At 38.6% G+C, this 24324-nt stretch overlaps 1 protein-coding gene and 1 non-coding gene across 4 annotated transcripts in view; one reads left to right on the forward strand and one right to left on the reverse strand.

Moving 5' to 3' along the window:
* The window catches only part of CDK19 (cyclin dependent kinase 19), a 182741-nt gene that overhangs the window by 28315 nt on the left and 130102 nt on the right, over positions 1–24324 (forward strand). The window contains exon 2 of one of the 3 annotated variants that reach the window (XM_055087555.1): positions 9696–9757. The exons of the other annotated variants lie outside the window; for them this stretch is intronic. The gene's annotated coding sequence lies outside the window, so the exon portion shown is untranslated. The remainder of the gene's footprint in view (positions 1–9695; positions 9758–24324) is intronic. 3 annotated transcript variants of the gene reach the window in all.
* Positions 11008–11081, reverse strand: TRNAR-CCG (transfer RNA arginine (anticodon CCG)). The gene has a single exon. It is a non-coding gene; the product is annotated as a tRNA-Arg (tRNA).

Below are 24324 nucleotides of genomic sequence, written 5' to 3' on the forward strand. Positions count from 1 at the left end.
TGAGGTGGATGGACCTAGAGTCTGTCATACAGAGTGAAGTAAGTCAGAAAGAGAAAACAAATACCGTATGCTAACACATATATGTGGAATCTAAGAAAAAAAAAAAGGTCATGAAGAGCCTAGGGTAGGACAGGAATAAAGACACAAACCTACTAGAGAATGGATTTGAGGATATGGGGAGGGGGAAGGGTAAGCTGTGACAAAGTGAGAGAGTGGCGTGGACATACATACACTACCAAACGTAAAATAGATAGCTAGTGGGAAGCAGCCGCATAGCACAGGGAGATCAGCTAAGAGAAAAACAAATACCGTATGCTAACGTATATATAGAATCTAAAAAAAAAAATGGTTCTGAAGAACCTAGGAACAGGACAGGAATAAAGATGCAGATGTAGAGAATGGACTTGAGGACATGGGAAGGGGGAAGGGTAAGCTGGGACAAAGTGAGAGAATGGCATGGACATATATACACTACCAAATGTAAAATAGCTAGCTAGTGGGAAGCAGCCGCATAGCACAGGGAGATCAGCTCGGTGCTTTGTGACCACCTAGAGGGGTGGGATAGGGAGGGTGGGAGGGAGACGCAAGAGGGAGGGGATATGGGGATATATGTATACATATAGCTGAGTCACTTGGTTATACAGCAGAAATTGACACACCATTGTAAAGCTATTCCAATAAAGATGTTAAAAAAATAAAATTAGGATATCAAGAAACACAACAGCAGGTAATTCAGGATGGCTAAAGTAAGTACTGGGGATGGAGGTTAGAAATATGTCTGAGAAAGGCAGAGCATGATCATCGTGTGCCTGGCTAAAGAATGTGACCTTTAACCTGATGAAATGGGGTAATAGAGTTCAAATGGAATAGATTCTAATAGTTCCCCAAAATGGAAATAGTAAACATTCTTTTCTGATTGTAAAAGGGACACATGCTTGTTATAAAGTGCAAACAGGTAACACCAGAAATGTAGGCATTCACTAGAGATAACTACTGCTAACAGTTGGGTGTGTAACCTCACAGAGTGGAATTTCATGATCAGTTTTGCAGCAGTGTGGATGGTGGAGAGGACCAGAGAGGAAGGAGAGTGGAGCAGGAGGCTGTTAGGGAGGTCCAGGTGAGAAATGAGGAGGACCTGTTTCTTAGTGGCAGCTGTTGGGGTAGAAAAGGGGCAAAGCTACATTTGTAGCAACATGGATGGACCTGGAGATTATCATACTAAGTGAAGTGAGTCAGACAGAGAAAGACAAATACCTTGTGATATCACCTATATGTGGAATCTAAAAAATGATACAAATGAACTTGTTTGCAAAACAGAAACAGACTCACAGACTTAGAAAACAAATATATGGTTACCAAAGGGGAAAGGTCCGGGGGTGGGGGGGGGGAGGGATAAATTGGGAGTTTGGGATTGACATATACACACTACTATATTTAAATTAGATAACCAACAAGGACCTCCTGTATAGCACAGGGAACTCGGCTCAATATTCTGTAATAACGTAAATGGGAAAAGAATTTGAAAAAGAATAGATATATGTATATGTATAACTGAATTACTTTGCTGTACACCTGAAACTAACACAACATTGTAAATCAATTATAGTCCAATATAAATTGAAAATTTTTTAAAAAGAAAGAAAAGGGGCAAAGCTGGGAGGAAGGTCAAAAGATATTTAGGAGATAGGTGGGATTCAGTGACCAGTTGGATGAGTGGGGTGAAGAGCCCGCTCCCGCAGCTCTGAAAAAGGCCAGGAAGGTAGCTGAGTGGGTTGCCCAGAACCTGGGTCCAAATGGTGGGGTCAGTGAGGTGGCATAAAAGGAAAAATAGCACTTTTACCAACTGCATAATTACAGAGTGGAAAGTGTATCCTTTGTTCTTATTTTCTTCCTGTATTTCCAGGTTTATTTAGACAGGAAGTATAAAATTAAGAATTCAGTTCTGTTTTGACAGGTAAGAGCTGTTATATCATGTCCTTTTCTCTTACTAATTGTGTTTCTCCCTTGAATTAGTTGAGGATAGAAGGTTCCTTTGAGAAGTTGCTTCTGTTTTGGTGTGTAACTGTAGCATTAGTGGTTTTAAAAACATAATTAATTAATTAATTTTATGCTGCGTTGGGTCTGTTGCTGCATGCGGGCTTTCTCTCGTGGCAAGCAGGGGCTGCTCTTTGTTGTGGTGTGCGGGCTTCTCATTGCGGTGGCTTCTCTTGTTGCGGAGCACGGGCTCTAGGTGCGTGGGCTTCAGTAGTTGTGGCACGCAGGCTCAGTAGTTGTGGCTCGGGCTCTAGAGCACAGGCTCAGTAGTTGTGGCACGTGGGCTCAGTAGTTGTGGCTCACGGGCTTAGCTGCTCTGTGGCATGTGGGATCTTCCCGGACTGGGGCATGAACCCGTGTCCCCTGCATCGGCAGGCGGATTTTCAAGCACTGCGCCACCAGGGAAGCCCCCAGCATTAGTTTTTATATTTCACAAATTTCCTGTTGGAATCTTTAAATTTTTATTCTGAGGAATTGGGATCAGAGTGCGGTGGGAGAGGCACTTGGGCAAGTTGTTGGCAGAGGTTCTTTGCCTCTGAATTAAGAATTATTTGGGTCTCTGAGTAGGATCTTACTTTCACCAGGTTCTGCTGTTTCTCACCATGGGGAACAGGGCTGTAAAATTCGCAGTGTGAAACCTCTGTTCTATGTTGTGTAAAAATATGCATAACAAGGCATTATTGGTGTGGACTCTGAGTTCTGGGACCCAGTGAAGGATCCTCAGTAACCAGGTGACTAAAAGATGATTGGTTGGTTAATGGCTGGGGGTTACGGAGCTAAGGCATTTATTCCTGGGTGAGAAAGACTTAGGTTGCTGATGCCAACCTCTTTTGTTTTCAGATAGGATTAAACATGAACTTTCATATAGATAAAATTTTCTGAATTTTAAAATATTCCCATAGGAGAAAATTTAAAGCTTTTTTGGTTATTCAGCATTGCATTGAACCATCCTCACTGTTGGGACACTTTATTCTATCTAAAATGTCTTGTGCCACCATTTCGGGGGACTTCTTATTTAGCTTTAGGTTATATCCTTTCCTGAACCTCTTATAAAGAGTTGCCTGGATACATGCACTGTCATAATAATACATCTCTTTTGAGGCTTGAGAAGATCTGGGTAAGGATTGTTGAATCACAACAGTCATAGCTTTAAATTAATTTTTTCCCTAGAGTTATTTTCTTGTTTGGACTCTATTATTATTAGTATTTTTACTAAACTTTTAATGGATGTAGTTACTCATCTGAGGTATTATTCTAAATATCAGTATTATGTGGTGAGAAATAGGCTTTCTCTCAGGGTCATTGATTGGGATTGTAAAACATACATAGAATTTAGGAGAGACGTTATCTCCTGCAATGTATTCGCCTACTTAATACTGGAGGGAATGAAGGACGATTGTAATGAGAAAGATTTATGCTGAAGTTTTGCTGTTGGTTTTTATTTATGCTTTAAAGCTTACTTCAGAAAGTCTGAATTTTGATTCTATCAGTTGTGCTCTATAAGTCAGTTTTTTCCTCATCATTTAAAAAGTGGCTTCCTTATACCCAGCTAAACTGTTGTAGTTAGTGATGAAGCATATGGAAGCTAAGTTAATTGGTGAGTTATTTATTGATAACTTTCTCTTGGCCCCTATATTTTATGTTTATATCTAAAACTTTAAGAGCTAATGTGTAATGAGTATCAGTTGTTAGAGGCAGATATTTCCGAGCTCAGATCCTAGCTGTTTAACAAATTATGTATTATACTTCTTAGCCTTTAAAATGAGGTTAAGAAGTATCTCACAGAAATTTTATGAGGCTTAATTGAGATAATTAAACGTAAAGAACCGGGTACAGGGCTACATAGTGGGCACTAAAAAGACACTGGCTCCTCCTATTTTACCTAAAAACAAATGGAGCTCATAAAAAATGGAAAATTAAATCTCTCTTTTTCTTAAGTTTCATTTTCCCTTTAAAAAAAATTAAATGCCATCTCCTCTAAGCTTTCTCATCTCACGTAGATGAGGATAAATACGCTCTTAGTACCTTGGGGCTTTTTCAAAGAGCTCATTATTCTGTATTTAACTGCCTAGTACAATGCTTGGCACATAAATGATACTCAATGAATATTTGTTGTAAGGATGTCTTGCAAGAGAGAAAATGTTCTCTGTTGCCTTTTTCTCCTCAAGACCTCAAAAGTTGTACTGAAAAAAAAAAAAAAAGATTTATTTATCCACTCAGGATACTTGGTTTGTTTGGGAAGAGAAATGATATTTTATAGTTAAGGAAATTAAGTATTGTCAACTGGCTTAGAATCCTGATGTCTTCTAATATATTCCTTAATATCAGAATTTTTGTAATTTGAAATGAATCATATTTGAATTTCTTCTTTTCTTTTTTTTTCCCAGAGTAAAAGTTTAAATATACGTTTCATAGTAAGTGATACAACAATACAGTTAGGAATCTTTGGGATTTTGATAATTTAGGTAACACAGTTAATAAAATTGACCTAATGGCATAGATAGTACATCATATCCTGGGTGCAGAATACATATTCTCTCCCTATTTCTTTTTAGTATGTCACCATACGTAGTTACAAAATTCTTTTTTCTTGTGATGAGAACTTTTAAGATCTATTCCCTTAGCAACTTTCAAACATGCAATACAGTATTATTAACTGCGGTCACCATCCTACATGTGGTTCTTTATGGCTGGAGCTTAAGGCTAAGGTAAGGCTGCAGAAATAAGCAGAGGCCAAAGAAGTAATGGAAGGGCCTATGTGGCAAGATAAGGATTTTGATAATTATGATTTACATTTTAGAAAGATCACTGATAGCAGCATAAAAGTGAGTTATTTAACTAGATTCTGGTTTACCTAGATACAAAACAAGTGGTCTCAACAAGATAGAGGTATATTTCTCACACTGAAGCTTTGTATGGTGACTCTAGGATCTGAGTTCATCAAGGACCTGAGTTCCTTCTGTCTGCCTCACTGTCCTTTGGCATAAATTCTGTTACCTCATGGTCCAAAATGACTGCTGGAGTGCCATTCATCATGTCCAAGTTGCAGACAGATGCCCAGCTAAATCATCCCCTTTCAGTAGCTTTCCTGGAAGTCCCATTCAATGACTTCCACTTCTAGCTCATTCACCAGTCCTAGCAGCAAGGAAGGCTAGGAAGTGTACACTCTTACGTGGGTGCATGCTGCCCAGAGTAAAACTAGGGTCTGTTACTAAGCAAGAAAGGGAGAATGGGTATATGGTAGGCCGCCAGTATGTCTGCAGCATAGGGGATTGAGAATGGAGGTAGGGAGACCAATATAGCCTAAGTAGTAATAATACATGTGTAATCTCTTACAAAAGAGATTTGATTGAAAGTCTTAAAATACAAGAATGTAACTCTTTGGTAACTCTGAGTAGAGAAGCTCTTCTGCTGGGAAACCTAGAGAATTTAAACTATTATTTTGATATTATACTCTTTAAGTTCTTGGCGCAAAATTAATGCTTTAATTATTTTAACTTTTGAGTTAAAAAAATTTTTTTTTCCAATTAAACATTTAGTAAAATTAAATATTTCAGTACTAAGGAGGATTGACATTGGTAAGCATAGCATTGATAGTAATTATTTTTAAAAAGTATATAGTATATTAAAAAAAGTATATAGTATACTTTTTTCAACCATGTAACAATATACATTAAAAAGGGATTTATAGGGCTTCCCTGGTGGTGCAGTGGTTAAGAATCCTCCTGCCAATGCAGGGGACACAGGTTCGAGCCCTGGTCTGGGAAGATCCCACATGCCGCGGAGCAACTAAGCCTGAGCACCACAACTACTGAGCCTGTGCTTTAGAGCCCACGAGCCCAGACCTCGTGCTCTGCATCAAGAGAAGCCACTGCAATGAGAAGCCTGCGCATTGCAACGAAGAGTAGCCCCTACTCACCACAACTAGAGAAAGCCCGTGTACAGCAACGAAGACCCAACGCAGCCAAAAATAAATAAATGTTAATAAAAGGGTTTACAGTAGTTTTTCTGGAAGTTGAAATGACATAATTTTCTTTATCTTTTTTTATACATACCTTTTTGTATGTTATACACTTAACACCTATTACTTTTTTAAAGAATTGTGACAACATGTACACAAAATTTACCATTTTAATCATTTTTAAGTGTACAGTTCAGCGACATCGAATACATTAATGTTTTTGTGCCACCATCACCACCATCTATTCATAAAATCCTTTTCATTTTGTAAAACTGAAACCCTGTACCTATTAAAGAATAACTTTCGGGCTTCCCTGGTGGCGCAGTGGTTGAGAGTCTGCCTGCCGATGCAGGGGACGCGGGTTCGTGCCCCGGTCCGGGAAGATCCCACATGCCGCGGAGCGGCTGGGCCCATGAGCCATGGCCGCTGAGCCTGCGCGTCCGGAGCCTGTGCTCCGTAACGGGAGAGGCCACAACAGTGAGAGTCCCGCGTACCAAAAAAAAAAAAAAAAAAAAAAAAAAGAATAACTTCCCATTTTTCCCCTTCTCCCAGCCCCTGGCAACCATCATCCTATTTTTATCTCTATGAATTTGATGACTCTGGTACCTCATATAAGAAGAATCATCAGTATTTATCCTTTTGGGACTTCTTTATTTTTTATTTTTTTATTTTTAATTTTTTTTGCGGTACGTGGGCCTCTCACTGTCGTGGCCTCTCCCATTGAGGAGCACAGGCTCCAGACGCGCAGGCTCAGCGGCCATGGCTCACGGGCCCAGCTGCTCCGCGGCATGTGGGATCTTCCCGGACCGGGACACGAACCCGTGTCCCCTGCATTGGCAGGCGGACTCTCAACCACTGCGCCACCAGGGAAGCCCTGTTTTTAAATTAAAAATTTTTTTCTTTTGGTTTTGTATTGTAAGCATTTCTCCTTTTTAAACATATTTTGTACAACAATCATTTGAATTTTAATTTTCCAGGGAAATGTTGCAAATGCTGAAGAATATATATAACATGATTGACTACTTAAGAACAGTTTTTAATTGTTTAACTTTTTACCTACAGATAAGTGCTTGGTTTCTGTGATTTTAATTCCATAGTCTGGATGATATAGTGACTAAGAGTGTGGTCTAGAAGTAGACAGTCTGGGTTTGAATCACAGGTCTGCCACTTAAGGCTTTGTGCGTTTAGGCAAGTTTTTTTTTTTTTCCTTTTAAATTAATTAATTAATTATTTAGGCTGCACCGGGTCTTAGCTGCGGCATGTGGGATCTTTGTTGCAGCACGCGGGATCTTTTAGTTGCGGCATGCGAACTTCTTAGTTGCGGCATGCAACTAGTTCCCTGACCAGGGATTGAACCCAGGCCCCTGCTTTGGGAACGTGGAGTCTTACCCACTGGACCACCAGGGGAGTCCCTAGGCAAGTTTCTTAAGCTCCCTGTGTCTCAGTTTTTCATCTGTAAAGTGAGGATAATAACAGAACTTACCTCAGAGTTGTAAAGACCAAGTGAGCTAGTACTTGTAGAGCTTTAGAACTGTGCCTGGCACATCATACATACTAGATAAGCCTTTGTTCCATTATTGTTTTATTAGGTGGGATCTTATCTCTGGTTTTTAAAAATATATGCAATATGCAAGTAGTTACTGTGTCTCAGGTCCTTAGCTTAAAATGTCACAAGCACTATGTTAGAGGAGGGTGTAGTCTATAAGGTTGTTTTGGGAATTAAGATACACCCAAGGCAGAGAGTACTGGGCAAACTGCTAAATTAGTAACATGATACAGCCATCTCTTGGAGACTGTGACCTGCTGGCTGCCATTTAGCCCTGTCAGCTACTCTAGGCTCTTTTGACCAGCTCAGCTTTTTGCTTTGCTTCTTTGGGTTTCCTCCCCAAATTTTTTGGCTTGGCACGCTATATTCCCTGTGTTTCTTAGTTAACAACTTATATTAAACTGTTAATTTATGTCAAATGCACTGATTTAAATTTTTGCAAAATATAACATTCTGTGATTCTTATTATTTTAAAAATAAGTTTATTTTTGGCTGTGTTGGGTCTTCACAGCTGAGCGCAGGCTTTCTCTAGTTGTGGTGAGTGGGGGCTACTCTTCGTTGTGGTGCGTGGGTTTCTCATTGCGGTGGCTTCTCTTTGTTGCGGAGCATGGGCTCTAGGTGTGAGGCCTTCAGTGGTTGTGGTGCGTGGGCTCAGTAGTTGTGGCTCGCAGGCTCTAGAGTGCAGGCTATGTAGTTGTGGCGCACGGGCATGTGGGATCTTCCCAGACCAGGGCTCGAACCCGAGTCCCCTGCATTGGCAGGCGGATTCTTAACCACTGTGCCACCAGGGAAGTCCACATTCTGTGATTATTAATACCATATTTCATTTGATAGTATAAATCTGAGAGATGGTAAAGTCCTCACTGAACAACTCTCGTTATATGAGAGATTAAGTGACCTGACTGATGTCACAAAGCAATTGAGTACTTTAGCTGGAACTTGAATTCAAGCCACCTGACTTCAAGGCAATGTTTCTTTCTTGACATATCATCATGTTTTAAGACAATGCTTCGTTCTTTCTTTCCTAATTGTTTGATGGTATTTTTAAGGATTTCTCGATATTACATAAAGATAGCATGCCTCCCTCTTTTAAATTTAATAGCTAGTAAAATTTATCTGACTCCTTTTCTCATATACTAGCTGCATTTTGTAGTCTTTAAGCCCAACATCAGCAAAGAATGAAATGAAATCTGAGATCTAAATGTTTTACCTGATTAAATTCTTGTTTTTTTTGGTATATAGTGTAATTTATTTGTATCTCATTCTTTTTTTTTAACATCTTTATTGGAGTATAATTGCTTTACGATGGTGTGTTAGTTTCTGCTTTATAACAAAGTGAATCAGCTATACACCTGATTAAATTCTTAATTTTTTTTTTTTTTGCTGCACTGTGGGGCATGCGGGATCTTAGTTCCCTGACCAGGGATTGAAGGCTTGCCCCACTGCATTGGGAGCGCAGAGTTTTAACCACTGGACTGCCAGGGAAGTCCCTAAGTTCTTAATTTTTTTACATGAATGTTTTCTGAAAAGCATTTCATGTTTCATGCTTATATTTATTTTATATGATTCGAACAAGGTAGATTTCCCCTATACTGCTTAGCATATGTAATATCTGGCTCATTTCAACATTGCTGTCAGACAAATTAAATCTTGGCATTAGAATATCTTTACAGTTCTACTTTTCCCTTTCCCCTATGCATGTCTGTTTCTAATTGTTTTTCTCCTATATTCCCAGCAGTCTCCGGTCCTAAGAAAGAATGTACCTTGAGCTTTAGAGTCTATCACACTTCATTATGTGAAGTATATTTTTCTACTTAATTTCTTATATATTCCTTATATATGTATTGGCTCTCTCACATGATTTAAAAAATTTAATTGTTATTAGCATTTTTGATAGTGTAAATCACCTATATTGGTGAGAATATAAATTAGTTAAGGCTCACCTTTTGTTTTTTTCATGTAATTAGCTGCATAATGTATAATGAACTCTGAATGATATCAGTATATTGTTGATTTACTCATTGTCAAATCCAAAATCTGATATCCTTGGCAGATATGTAGACTTGTGATAGGCGTTTGGCATTTTATGTTTTGGGCAGTGTAACTTTAAATCTACATAAACTTCTCTGCCTTTTGCCTCTGCTGTGTTCATAGATTCCAGGAGGGCTTCGTGTATGGACCTCAAGCGTTGGAGGTAGCAGACTTTTCAGCAGAAGGTAAAGCAGAGTGTTGCCTTCTGGTGTCATTGTGTGTGTGTGCTGGGGTGGGTATGTGACAGGTGAGAGGTTTTCACAAATGTTATCACAAAATAATTTATAATGGTGCATTTCACAAAACGTAAAGCCAAGCTAATACTTGAATAATTTTATTCAGTATTACTAAAATCCATAAAAAATAGAAAACTTTAAATAGAACTAAGGACTAAATTTAAAATCCATAAAAAATAGAAAACTTTAAATAGAACTAAGGACTAAATTTCAGTTTCTCTGCTGTTAACTAAACAGTAAGAGTAAAAGGAAAAGAGCATTAGCTTAATGTATAGTATATGCTATCTAACTTTCTCAGACCTAATTTCACTATGATTTCTTCCTCGGAAATTATCCAAGTCATTTTTCATGTTGTATTCTTCCTTGCTGCTCCTTTTACTGAAAGATTGCTTCGCAATAAATAGGCAGCCTAGTCCATGACTCATGACTGGAGGACAGACCCATGTGCCAAAAATCTGAGTTTCCAATATGCTAATTACCTCTCTCTTCAGAACTTGTTAATATGCTCTTCTCTCAAGTTAGTTCTTGTTTCAGTAGAGAAACAAACAGATCCCACACATTTGTAAAATATGTTTTTATAGAGACTTTCTTAATGAGTTATTTTTCAGAAAGTAATATGACATAACTTTCCTGGGTAATACTTCTTTGATTAAAAAAAATATATAAATATTTTGCCATTTAGGTGCCAGATATCACAGATATTACTTTCTTTGAATTTATGAAACCATTTATGAACTTTCTTCAGATGATATTTGAGTAGGGTTTTTTTTTTTTTTTAAGACCTATAGCAGCTAACAGTGTTGTATTCTTAAAGTTAATAACGTGGCTAGTTTTCAGATAGATTCTGAATGGGAATTAGAGGAATGGTTTTCTTATGTCTTCTGGAAATTATATTTGTATTGATATCAAGTGGCTGCATATTATACTGTATATTAAGGATATACACCTTATGTGAAGCTAGGGGATTATATGTTTATTAAGTTTCTACTCTGTGCCCTACACAGGATCACTCCATTTTACAATCAACCCAGTTTCACTATTTCTTTCACTTTCCTTTTATTCAGAGAAGCTGCTTTTCTTAAGTAGAGGAGTTTCAGGCTTTTTATTGAGTTAGCTGCAATTTTACCTCCTACGCCCTTTCTCCTTTCTCCCTTTTTAAAAAATTTTTTGGCCACGCTACGCAGCATATGGGATCTTAGTTCCCCAAGCAGGGATCGAACCTGCGCCCCCCTGCGTCGGAAGCACGGAGTCTTAACCACTGGACCGCCAGGGAAGTCCCTCTTTTTGTCTTTTCACTGGCCAGTTGGAGGATATTTTCTATTTACCAACAATAGATTGGAGGTAATTTCTTTCTTTCTTTCTTTCTTTAATTAATTAATTTATTTTGGCTGCGTTGGGTCTTTGTTGCTGCACGTGGGCTTTCTCTAGTTGGGGCGAGCGGGGCCTACTCTTCGTTGAGATGTGCAGGCTTCTCATTGTGGTGGCTTCTCGTTGCAGAGCACAGGCTCTAGGCGCGCGGGCTTCAGTGGTTGTGGCTCACGGGCTTAGTTGCTCCGCGGCATGTGGGGTCTTCCCAGACCAGGGCTTGAACCCATGTCCCCTGCATTGGCAGGAGGATTCTTTTTTTTTTTTTTTTTTTTTGTGGTATGCGGGCCTCCCTCTGTTGTGGCCTCTCCCGTTGCGGAGCACAGGCTCCGGACGCGCAGGCTCAGCGGCCATGGCTCACGGGCCCAGCCGCTCCGCGGCATGTGGGATCCTCCCAGACCGGGGCGCGAACCCGGTTCCCCTGCATCGGCAGGCGGACGCGCAACCACTGCGCCACCAGGGAAGCCCCTGGCAGGAGGATTCTTAACTACTGCGCCATCAGGGAAGTCCCTAGAGCAGCTTTAGGTTTACAGAAAAATTAAGTGCAAAGTACAGAGTTCCTATATACCCTTTTACTGCCTCAACCCCATCCTCCCCACCCCCATCTCCCTATGATAAACATCTTGCTTTAGTGGTATGTTTGCTACAATTGATGAGCCATTATTATTCATTGTTATTAACTAAATCCGTAGTTTACCTTAAGGGTCACTCTTTGTGTTGTATATTCTGTGGGTTTGACAAATGCATAATCACATGTATCCACCATTAACAGTATCATACAGAATAATTTTACTGCTGTAAACATACCCCCTGTTGCAGGAGAATGGGACACAAGAGGTTGGTCATGTCACAGGTCTTGGGCGAGTTCCTGGGACGGGCAGCCAAGTGAGCGTTCTTGGCTTCGTGCAGGGCAAAATTCAAGAGCAAGCCATAGTAAAGTGAAAGCAAGTTTATTTAGAGAGATACACGTTCCATAGGCACAATGCAGATGTCTCCAAAGGCAAGAGTGGCCTCGTGCTGTGGGGTGGTTAGTTTTTATGGGCTGGGTAATTTCATAGGCTAACAAGTGGGAAGAATATTCTAACTATCTTGGAGAAGGGGTGGGGATCTCTAGGAATTGGGCCACTGCCCACTTTTTGGCCTTTTAGGGTCAGCCTTGGAACTGTCATGACACCTGTGGGTGTATTACAATGAGCGTATAATGAGGCTCAAGATCTACTGGAAGTAGAATCTTCCTCCATCTTGGGCCTAGTTGGTTCTAACCAGTATTTGTCATATCCTCAACAGCTGTGTCATTCTTTTAATGGTTCTGCCCTGCTCCCTTCCCTCCTATCTCACCTGTGCTCCATCCATTTATCCCTGCCTCCCTTCCTTTGAGCCCCTGGCAAGCACAGATCTTTTTTTGTCTATATAGTTTTCCCTTTCCAGAATGTCATAGTTGTAATCATACAGTATGTAACCTTTTCAGTTTAGCTTTTTTCACTTAGTAATAAGCATTAAGCTTCCTCCATGCCTTTTCATGGCTTGATAGCTCATTTCTTTTTAGTGTTGAATTACATCGCACCATCTGGATATACCACAGTTAATGTATTCATTCACCTACTGAAAGATATCTTGGCTGCCTCTAAGTTTTGGCAGTTATGAATAAAGTTGCTATAAACATTTGTGTGCAGATTTTTGTGGGGACTGAAGTTTTCAGTTCATTTTGGTAAATATCAAGGAGTGCAATTGCTGGATCGTATGGTAACAGTATGTTTACTTTTGTAAGAAACTGCTAAACTGTCTTCCAATGTGATTATACCATATCAACTTGAGTGTCAGTTTGTCAGTGTCCACAAGATAACTGGCTGGGATTTTGATTGGGATTATGTTGAATCTATAGATCAAATTGAGAAGAATTTACATCTTGACAATATTAGGTTTTCTTAGTCATGTACATGGAATATCTCTGCCTTTATTTAGATATTTTTTGATTCTTCAGTTTTATAGTTTTCCTTGTATAGATCTTATACATGTTTTGTTAGGTTTATACCTAAGTAATTCATTTTTTGGGGTGGTATTGTAAATGTTATTGTGTATTTAATTTTCAATTCCAGCTTTTCATTGCTGGTATATGAGAAAGCAATTGCTTTTGTATATTAACCTTGTATCCTGCAACCTTGCTATCATTGTTTATTTGTTCCAGGAGTTCTCTTGTTGTTCTTTGGGGTTTTCTCTGGACAGTTAAACAAATACAATTTTATTTCTTCCGTAATCTGTGTACTTTTTATTAACTTTCCACTTTTTTTTTTTTTTTTTTTTTTTTTTTTGCGGTACGCGGGCCTCTCACTGTTGTGGCCTCTCCCATTGCGGAGCACAGGCTCCGGACGCGCAGGCTCAGCGGCCGTGGCTCTCGGGCCTAGCCGCTCCGCGGCATGTGGGGTCTTCCCGGACCGGGGCACGAACCCGTGTCCCCTGCATCGGCAGGCGGACTCTCAACCACTGCGCCACCAGGGAAGCCCTCCTTTCCACATTTTATTGTACTGGCTAGGACTTCCAGTATGATTTTGAACAGGAGTAGAGAGAGCAGATATTCTTGCCTTGTTCCTGTTCTTATCGGGGAAACCATCTAGTTTCTTTTCGTGACCTATGATAATCTCAATAGATTATCCTAATTAGTGATACAAAAGATGTGAAGTATTGCTCATGTCAGGTCATAAGAGGACTCTTCTCCCACCCTGCCATCCCTTTCCCTCACGTAAACTTCTTTGAGAAAGATAGGATTAAATTGATGATTATAAAAATATTTTAAATGATGGGATTCAGGCACTTTTTCACATAATACCTTATATTTAGTAACTGTGCACATTACTTAGTTCCTCTACTCTTTGGTGAACTTCTGTAGGGCAAAGACTATATCTCAACTATAACACTGTGCTAGGTATTTTACATATGTGATCTCATTTATCTTGTAAATTGTGCAGTGTTAGTATTATTATTCCTAATAGGTGCAAAAACTGGTACTATGAGGGTATAAATAACTTATTAGCTGTGTGACTTAGTATCAATATAATAGGTGTATAATTCCATCATCTAAGCTCTTTAAATCACATACTATGGAAAAGTTACCTTACGAAGTGGTATATGATGAATGTTATGTGTATAGTACAGAAATGTGCTTGGTGAATGCACAGCAGAGAGCTTTGACCTCAGGCTAGAGTAGAGTGTTCACAAAATTTCTGGAAAGGTCAACCTTGTCTGATGTAGAGAAGAATAAAGGAAAGAGAGATCAGGAAGATCAGTCAGTGTGGAAAAGACCGAGGGCCAAACACAGCAAGTGTTTTGTGATTTGACAGTATAACATAAAAATATAAAAATTTCTACTGTTGTAGTAAAATGCAGTAGAACAAACTGTGCCTATTATCTTAAATAAGAACGCCTCCATTTTTCTCTTAATTTCAACTGGATTCACTTATAGGTGTTGAGAACGAGAGAGTCCACCACAGAACCATTGTGTAAGTCCCACATCATCAATTACCAACAACCTCTTTGCCGAGTTAGAGCAATCAGTGCAGCAAGTGTGGAGGGGAGCAAAAGCCTGGGGCAAATTGGAAGATCAGAGGAACCCTAAAAAAGGAGCTTCCTAAAGTCAAGTATATTTTATGTATCCCTTTCCCATATCTCAGTTGGTTAAGTACCCCACAACTAGCCAGTAATATGCTAAAAGCTGTGGAGTTGCAAAGCCCTAACAGAAGGCGTCCTTGCTTTCAGTGATGTTCGTGTTAGTTGGGAAGACCAGAGTAAAGCAACATAATTAGAAACCACTGAGCAGTGTTAAGCATCATGTAGTGTAGTATACACTGTTAATACTGTGGAGGTTCTTTTCCTTCAATGATGTTCTTCAGGGTTCTGTCCTCTCTGCTATTGTCATGAGTTTCATTTCTAAATTTTGTCACACTCTGTATCTAGCCCACATCTTCCTTCTAAGCTCTAGGTTTATCCAAATGCCTTTTCGACATCTCCATTTAAACAAGACCATAGTGCTCTCAACTTCAATTTACAAAAACTTCCCCAGTCTGTTCTTTTTAGCTCAGTGAATGGCACCACTGTCACCCAGTTGTCCAGGTCAAAAAGTGAGAATCATTCTTGCTTTACTTTCTCTTGTTTCTTAACCACATGTTCTGTTGATACTGTTTCCTAATTATCTTTCAGTTCCATCTACTTTTTATTTCTTCTGCCACCATTCTAATTTAGACTGTAGTCATCTCTTAAATTACTGCAAAGGCCTTTTAATGTTAGTCTCCTTGTTCGCTCATCACCTCCAACCTAGTCACAAAAAACACAGACTGATTAAAATCCTTTTCTGCTTGGGATGAAGTCCAGTTTCCTTAATGTGGCTTGCCTGTTCTGTTTGAACTGGCCCTGCCTTCTTTTCATTCAGCTTTAACTTGCTTTCCCCTATTCTAAACCAGCTTTACCAAATTTCAAATTCATCATTCTCTTTTGCCTGTAAGCCTTGACACGTGCTATTCCCTTTTGCAGAAAGGGAATAAGAAGACGTGAAGCTGTAGTGACCAAAAGCACAGACTCTGGAGCCAGGCTTCCTAGATCCTGGTGAATCTTGGATCTGCCCCTTAACTAGCTGTGTGATCTAGAGTGATCTAACCTCTCAGCTTTTAGTGTCCTCATCTGTACAATGGAGAGAGTATAGTACTTACTTCCTAGCACGTTGTGAGGATTAAAAGAGTTAATGTGGTTGAGGCTCAAAGAACGATACCTGCCTCATACTAAGCACTATATAAATGTAGCTATTTTTATAACTCTTATTATAAATGTGTTGTGGTACTGGATAGCATAAATTTTTATGTTTTAAAGGTGATTTAATGATAAAAGAAAAATGCTTTTTTTCTCATAAATTATGACTTGATTGACTCATTATTAATGTTTTTTAAATAAATTTATTTATTTTATTTATTTTTGGCTTCATTGGGTCTTCATTGCTGCACGCGGGCTTTCTCTAGTTGCGGCAAGCAGGGGCTACTCTTTGTTGCGGTGCGCAAGCTTCTCATTGCAGTGGCTTCTCTTGTTGTGGAGCACGGGCTCTAGGCGCATGGGCTTCAGTAGTTGTGGCATACAGGCTCTGGAGTGCAGGCTCAGTAGTTGTGCTGCGGGCTCTAGAGCGCAGGCTCAGTAGTTGTGGCACACGGGCTTAGTTGCTCCGCAGCATGTGGGATCTTCCCGGACCAGGGCTCAAACCTGTGTCCCCTGCATTGGCAGGCGGATTCTTAACCACTGTGCCACCAGGGAAGTCCCTATTATTGGTATTTATCTTTGTTCTTGTCTGGGCAACAGCTTTATTTTCCTAACTTCTTGTTTTTCAGCTTTTTAGTGACTAGAATTTGATCTTAGGTTGATATTCCTATGAAATGGATCATCTGACAACATTAGGTTTACCTGAATTTTTATACAGACTAATGCAGGTTAACCTATATGGAAACTTCTAAAAAAAATTAATTCTTTATAGCTAATAGCTGACTTTTTACTTTATGATATATGTCATGTTGATTAAAGTTTCAAGTAAAGTCCTTTAAAGGAATTCGCTTTTTCAAGTGTATTTCAGTGATTGTGGATTATAATGGTTCAAATGGTTCGGATTCTAGCAAGGATACTTACTATATTAGGAAATAGACTATCTGAAAGGAAAAACTCTGTTTATCTCTCTATTCACAACTCTCCTTACACCCAACTTCCCAGATTACTTCTGACACCAGAGATGTGCAGGTTTTTTCCCATACTGGCCAATTCTCCAACACCAACAATTTAACTCAATTTCGACCCCCCAGGTTAAAGGCTCAGTCCCACAAGACTGACCCTCACTTCAGATGCCAGTGGCAAGTGTTGGGTCCTCCAAGTTGCCCACAACCTCTGACTCAGCTACAAATTGAAGGTTCCCACGATCCCTTCCTCAGGTTCAGTCATTTACTAGAATGGCTCATAGAACTCAGGAAAACAGTTTACTTACTAGATTACTGGTTTATTACAAAGGATATATTAAAGGATACAAATGAACAGTCAGATGAAGAATATATAGGGCTAGGTCTATGTCCAGAAGGGTCCCAAGCACAAGAGCTTCTGTCCCTGTGGAGTTTTGGGGTGTACCACCATCCCAGCAAGTGGATGTGTTCTTGTTCACCAACCCAGAAGCTCTCTGAATTCTGTACTTTAGGGATTTTTATGGAGGCTTCATTATGTAGGCATGATTGATTAAATCCTTGACCATTGGTGAATAATTAAATCTCCAGGCCCCCATTTGGGGTTGGGGTGGTGTTGGGCATGCTGAAAGTTCTGATTACTTGGTTTGTTCCCCTGGCAACCAGTCCCCATCCAGTGGCTCTCTAGGGACTTTCCAAAAATCACTTCATTAACATAAACTCAGGTGTGGTTGAAAGGGGCTTGTTATGAATAACAAAAGAGCTTCTTTTATTTTTATCCATCTGAAGCTATTCCAGGAATAAAAACCAAATATTATAAGAAAAGATGCTCATATGCTCTAATCACTTAGGAAATTACAAGGATTTTAGGAGTTGTGAGCCAGAAACCCCTGAGGAAGACCCCACAATATGTTTTCTTATTATATCACAGTATCACATTCTCTGTTATCATAGTACTTAAGATCAGCCAAGACAAACATGTAATAGCTTAAACTTTATCAAAAGAAGATTCCTCAGTGGTCTAGGTTTGGCTGAACTTTCAGGATTATGGTGAAAAACTAGTATATATTTAAATTTTAAGTGTTGATTTTGATATCTTGACTTGTGGATTTCTTTTTTGAGTATTTATTTTTTCATTGATACTTATGATTTGAGATTATTTCATGAAGACTGAAATCTGAAAGTGTACCTAAAGGAGCAGGTTGATGATCTAGTTCTATCTGATCTGATAGTGCTAGACTAGAGAATGACAAAATATTTATATTTTTCTCCTTCCCTCCTAGAAGGAGATCGTTGCTTTCTGGTGAACTTTTAAATATGAATACTTTTCCAATAAAAATATTGGTTTGATTATTACTGTTATTTGAATTTTATTCCCCAGAATATTTTATTTTTATCTTTAGAATATGTTTCTTTTTTGTTTGTTTGTTTGTTTGGTTGGTTTTTTGCGGTACGTGGGTCTCTCCCGTTGCGGAGCACAGGCTCCGGACGCGCAGGCTCAGCGGCCATGGCTCACGGGCCCAGCCGCTCCGCGGCACGTGGGATCCTCCCGGACTGGGGCACGAACCCGCGTCCCCTGCATCGGCAGGCGGACTCTCCACCACTGTGCCACCAGGGAAGCCCTAGAATATGTTTCTTTAAAAGAGGGTTTTCCAGGGGCTTCCCTGGTAGCGCAGTGGTTAAGAATCCACCTGCCAATGCAGGGGACACGGGTTTGAGCCCTGGTCCGGGAAGATCCTGCATGCCACGGAGCAAGTAAGTCCATGTGCCACAACTCCTGAGCCCGCATACCACAACTACTGAAGCCCGCGTACCTAGAGCCCATGCTCTGCAACAAGAGAAGCCACCACAATAAGAAGCCTGCACACCACAACGAAGAGTAGCCCCCACTCTCTGCAACTAGAGAAAGCCCGCGCGCAGCAACAAACACTCAGCATAGCCAAAAAAACCAAAAAAATTACAAAAATGAGTAAGATAGTCTCCTTCTTTTGGGGATGGGGAAAAAAAGCATGAGTCAATTATAAGTAATTGAAATAGCAAAATAGAGTATGGTACAGTTCTTGACAGAATTTTGAGCAAAGTGTTTGCTCTACTAATCATGTTCTTGCAAAGCATCAACAAATGTCAGATATGACAAGCTCTTTTCCATTCTTTCCAGTTTGACTTTGCTTCTGCATTTGATGCTTTTGCCCACTTAACCTTTAATACTGTTTTTTATTATTTTTCTTTTAACTCTCTAACTACTGTTTATTAGTTACTTCCCTCAATTTTTTTTATTAAGAAATGTTTTGTAAAAGCAGAAAAGTTCAAACTCTAGAACAATGAATACCCACATAACCTCCAGCTAGACTTAACTATTGTTATCCTTTTTGCATTTTTTTCCTCTCTCACTCTGTATGTATATAAATGTGTTTTTTGTTCTTATGGAACCATTTGAAATTAAGTTGCCACTGTCATGACATGCCAGCCCAAAATACTTCTACATTTCCTAAGAATAAGGGTATTCTCCTGCATAACCATAATGCCACTATCCTACATTTAAGACAATAAAATAAAAATTAAAAAATAAAATTAACTATGGTAAAATAATATTGTATAATATCTAGTCTATTGTCACAATTTCCCAAGTGTCCGACAAATAAACTTTTGTAGCTGTTTTTATATAAACTACAATCTATAAGGTTTTCGTGCATAATATTTAGTTATTATATGTCTTGAGTAGACTATCCCCCAACCCTACCTTTTTTATGAGTCTTTTCTTTCTTTCTTTTTTTTTTTTTTAGAAGTCAGACCAATTTTCTTGTAGTGTCTCACATCTAGATTTGCCTGTTATCAAGGACCTTTAAATGTTTCTCCTGCAGCCTTTTGAAGGTAGTGGCATTCAGCAGAGAAGGGCTTCCCAGCCCCTGTGGCATGGCTACTATGAATAGGTTATGGGTCTTATTATTAATCCTCTAAGTTCTTCAGCCACTGGTGGAGTTTGGGGCAGTGGCAGCCCATGAGCACTGTCAGTTGACTCTGGTAAGCAATATAAATGTTAACATTAGGTAGGTGCCATGATGTGAAAGAGCCTAGGCTACCATCTTCAGCTCTTTTGTTCTGTGTTCTCTTTGTGATCACATTTACTTTTGTGATTTTAACAGTTGCCTGTGTAGTGATGTTTTCTTTTCTAAATTGCACCTTATTTCCTTTTGTTCATCTTCTCCTGGCTATCCAGTAGTCACTTCAAAATCTACACATCCAAAATGAATTTATTCTTTACTTGCTAGCTGGCTCATTGTCAGTATTATTCTTTTCTTGGGCAGGGGTAGTAGAAGGTGTGGTGTAAATAGCCTTGCTTTCACTGACTGGAAACCTCAGTCATCTTCAGCTGTTTCTCTGGCTGTCTGCTTCGCACTCTCTTATTTATATGTACACATATGTACATACACATTTATTCATCAAATACTTCTTTAATGCCTACAGTGTTTCTATATATATTTGACCACAGTAGATAAGTCTATAACTGGATGGCCTCTTGAATGCATTCCCTCCATTCTTACCCTATTTACTCTAATTTTGGCCTTCAGCAGTCCTTCCCAGAACTTTTACAATGGTCTCCCTACCTCTGGCTTTAAACCTTCTGATTCATCCTGCATATACTATCTGCTTATTGAGAATACTTGTTTGATCATATATTTCTCTTGCTTGAAAACCTCTGATGGCTTCCCATTGTACAGGAAAAATGCCAGCTTTTTTAGCATACCATACAAGACTATGGTAATTCCAACTTCTTTACTCTTTTTATGTATTACTTCATCTCTTGTGTTCTAGCTATACTTGTCTTCTGCTAATTTCTTGAATATAGCATGGATTTTAATCTTCAAACTTTGTTCACACATTTCTGGTGTCCATAAGGCTCTGACCCCTCTTCTTTGCTTAATGAAATCCTACTTATCTTTCAAGGTACACTTGGCATGTTCCCTTTGAAAATTATTTACCTAATAGCCCTCTCTATCTACTGTCTGCACCAGAACAACAAACCCTTCTTAATATTCTTTATCTGATGTACCTTGCACATTTGTCTGTTATAGTGCTTGTGTTTTTTGTTTTTGGCTGTGCTACATGGCATGCAGGACCTTAGTTCCCCAACCAGGGATTGAACCCGTGCCCCCTGCAGTGGAAACTCAGTCTTAAGCACTGGACCGCCAGGGAAGTCCCTTATAGTGCTTATCCGATTGTATCCCTTGCTTGTGTGTCTCTCAGTGTAAAGGTTCACAAGGGAAAGGATCATCTTTTTCTTCTTATTGTTCTTAGAGCACAAGGCCTGGCACATAGCACGTGTTTAGTAAATTATTTCTGAAAGGAATGTCTGGCATTACTTGTTATATTACCTCTGTAGCAAGTAAGTCTAACTTGAGATCATGAATTCTCAAAGGAAGATAATAGTTTATATAAAATAATTGTTTTACACTAAATATTTGCTAATGGTTACTTTCTGTGTAATACAGTCCTTAATTATATATGTTTTAAACTTAACACTTTTGATACCTGAATTCTTAAAGCATTACTGCAGATATGTTTGTTTTAATTAAAATCACTTCTGAGCAATAAGAATTTGCCATAATAGGAGTTTCTGGAATTTTATTATTTTAGAGCTTTTAAAAGAGTAAATGTTTATCTGAATTAGAATTCTGAATAAGAGAAATAGTATAAAATGAAGATTGTTTTTTAGAGAAAGAGATATATTAATAAATCAGTTTTTAAGAAAAGAGACTAAATAAACGCAGTCTTTCTAAAGAATGAAGGCAAAAAGATAAACTGTCAGATTTCCATGTTGCAAGGGAATACGGAACTTGAATAAGGGAGACTATTACTGTACTTTGATGATACTTAGAGAATGAGTAGATGAAATATATGGTAGATGAAAGCATAAAGAAGGTGCTAGTGTTATTTGACATTATTTGTTAATAAGGGGAATACAAAATAATAACAGTACCCTCTGGTACAAGATTTTTAATATTTCAGAATTATTTTTAAAGGACTATTGTCATTTAAATGAAAAAATCCTGATAATTAAAAGTGCTATGGTGTTGAATTGTTGTGGCAAATGAAGTGATATGAGGTCTGGGTTTTGTTTCAAAATAATCAAGAAAAGTGGAGGCAGTAGAAATAAGATTGGCCACGTATTGATAATTGTTGAAGCTGTGTGAGAGTTACATAGAGTATCACTATCATTTATTTTGATTTTTTGTTTGTTCATTTTTGGAAAATTTCATGATAAATTAAAAAAATTATGGTATTGTATAATAAAGGAAAGAGTCCCCAAATAAGGAATCATTGCTGCTAGGCTGAGTGAATATACAGTTCATGATATTGAATAATTCAGAATTACCAATGTAAATGATATTTTTGTTTTTCAAAATTTTTATTCCATGTTGTTTTATTCTTGTTTTTGAATTTTTGAATTTAATTTATTTTTTTATACAGCAGGTTCTTATTAGTTATCCATTTTATACATATTAGTATATATATGTCAATCCCAATCTCCCAATTCATCACACCCCCTGCCGTGTTCCCCCCTTGGTGTCCATACGTTTGTTCGTTACATCTGTGTCTCAATTTCTGCCCTGCAGACTGGTTCATCTGTACCATTTTTCTAGGTTCCACATATATGCATTAATATACGATATTTGTTTTCCTCTTTCTGACTTACTTCACTCTGTATTACAGTCTCTAGATTCATCCACGTCTCTACAAATGACCCGATTTCATTCCTTTCTATGGCTGAGTAATGTTCCATTGTATATATGTACTACATCTTCTTTATCCATTCGTCTGTTGATGGGCATTTAGGTTGCTTCCATGACCCGGCTATTGTAAATAGTGCTGCAATGAACATTGGGGTGCATGTGTCTTTTTGAATTATGGTTTTCTCTGGGTATATGCCCAGTAGTGGGATTGCTGGATCATATGGTAATTCTATTTTTAGTTTTTTAAGGAACCTCCATACTGTTCTCCATAGTGGCTGTATCAATTTACATTCCCATCAAGAGTGCAAGAGGGTTCCCTTTTCTCCACATCCTCTCCAGCATTTGTTGTTGGTAGATTTTCTGGTGATGCACATCCTAACTGGTGTGAGGTGATACCTCATTGTAGTTTTAATTTGCAGTTCTCTAATAATTACTGATGTTGAGCAGCCTTTCACGTGCTTCTTGGCCATCTGTATGTCTTTGGAGAAATGTCTATTTAGGTCTTCAGCCCATTTTTGGATTGGGTTGTTTGTTTCTTTAATATTGAGCTGCATGAGCTGTTTATGTATTTTGGAGATTAATCCTTTGTCTGTTGATTCATTTGCAAATATTTTCTCCTATTCTGAGGGTTGTCTTTTCGTCTTATTTGTAGCTTCCTTTGCTTTGCAAAAGCTTTTACGTTTCATTAGGTCCCACTTGTTTATTTTTGTTTTTACTTCCATTACTTTAGGAGGTGGATCAAAAAAGATCTTGCTGAGATTTATGTCAAAGAGTGTTCTTCCTGTGTTTTCCTCTAAGAGCTTTATAGTGTCTGGTCTTACATTTAGGTCTCGAATCCATTTTGAATTTGTTTTTGTTTATGGTGTTAGGGAGTGTTCTAATTTCATTCTTTTACATGTAGCTGTCCAGTTTTCCCAGCACCACTTATTGAAGAGGCTGTCTTTTCTCCATTGTATATCCTTGCCTCCTTTGTCATAGATGAGTTGACCATAGGGGTGTGGGTTTATCTCTGGGCTTTCTATCCTGTTCCATTGATCTATATTTCTGTTTTTGTGCCGGTACCATATTGTCTTGATTACTCTAGCTTTGTAGTATAGTCTGAAGTCAGGGAGTCTGATTCTTCTAGCTTTGTTTTCTACCCTCAAGACTGCTTTGGCTATTCTGGGGCTTTTGTATTTCCATACAAAGTTTAAGATTTTTGTTCTAGTTCTGTTAGAAATGCCACTGGTAGTTTGATAGGGATTACGTTGAATCTGTAGATTGCTTTGGGTAGTATAGTCATTTTCACAATATTGATTCTTCCAATCCAAGAACATGGTATATCTCCCCATCTGTTGGTATCATCTTTAATTTCTTTCATCAGTGTCTTACAGTTTTCTGCATACAGGTCTTTTGTCTCCTTAGGTAGGTTTATTCCTAGGTATTTTATTCTTTTTGTCTCAGTGGCAAATGGGAGTGTTTCCTTAATTTCTCTTTCAGATTTTTCATCATTAGTGTATAGGAATGCAAGAGATTTCTGTGCATTAATTTTGTATCCTGCAACTTTACCAAATTCATTGATTAGCTCTAGTAGTTTTCTGGTGGCATCTTTAGAATTCTCTACGTGTAGTATCATGTCATCTGTAAACAGTGACAGTTTTACTTCTTTTCCAGTTTGTATTCCTTTTATTTCTTTTTCTTCTCTGATTGCCATGGCTAGGACTTCCAAAACTATGTTGAATAATAGTGG

The sequence above is a fragment of the Physeter macrocephalus genome, chromosome 10, assembly GCF_002837175.3.
Source record: "Physeter macrocephalus isolate SW-GA chromosome 10, ASM283717v5, whole genome shotgun sequence".
Taxonomy (NCBI): Eukaryota; Metazoa; Chordata; class Mammalia; order Artiodactyla; family Physeteridae; genus Physeter; species Physeter macrocephalus.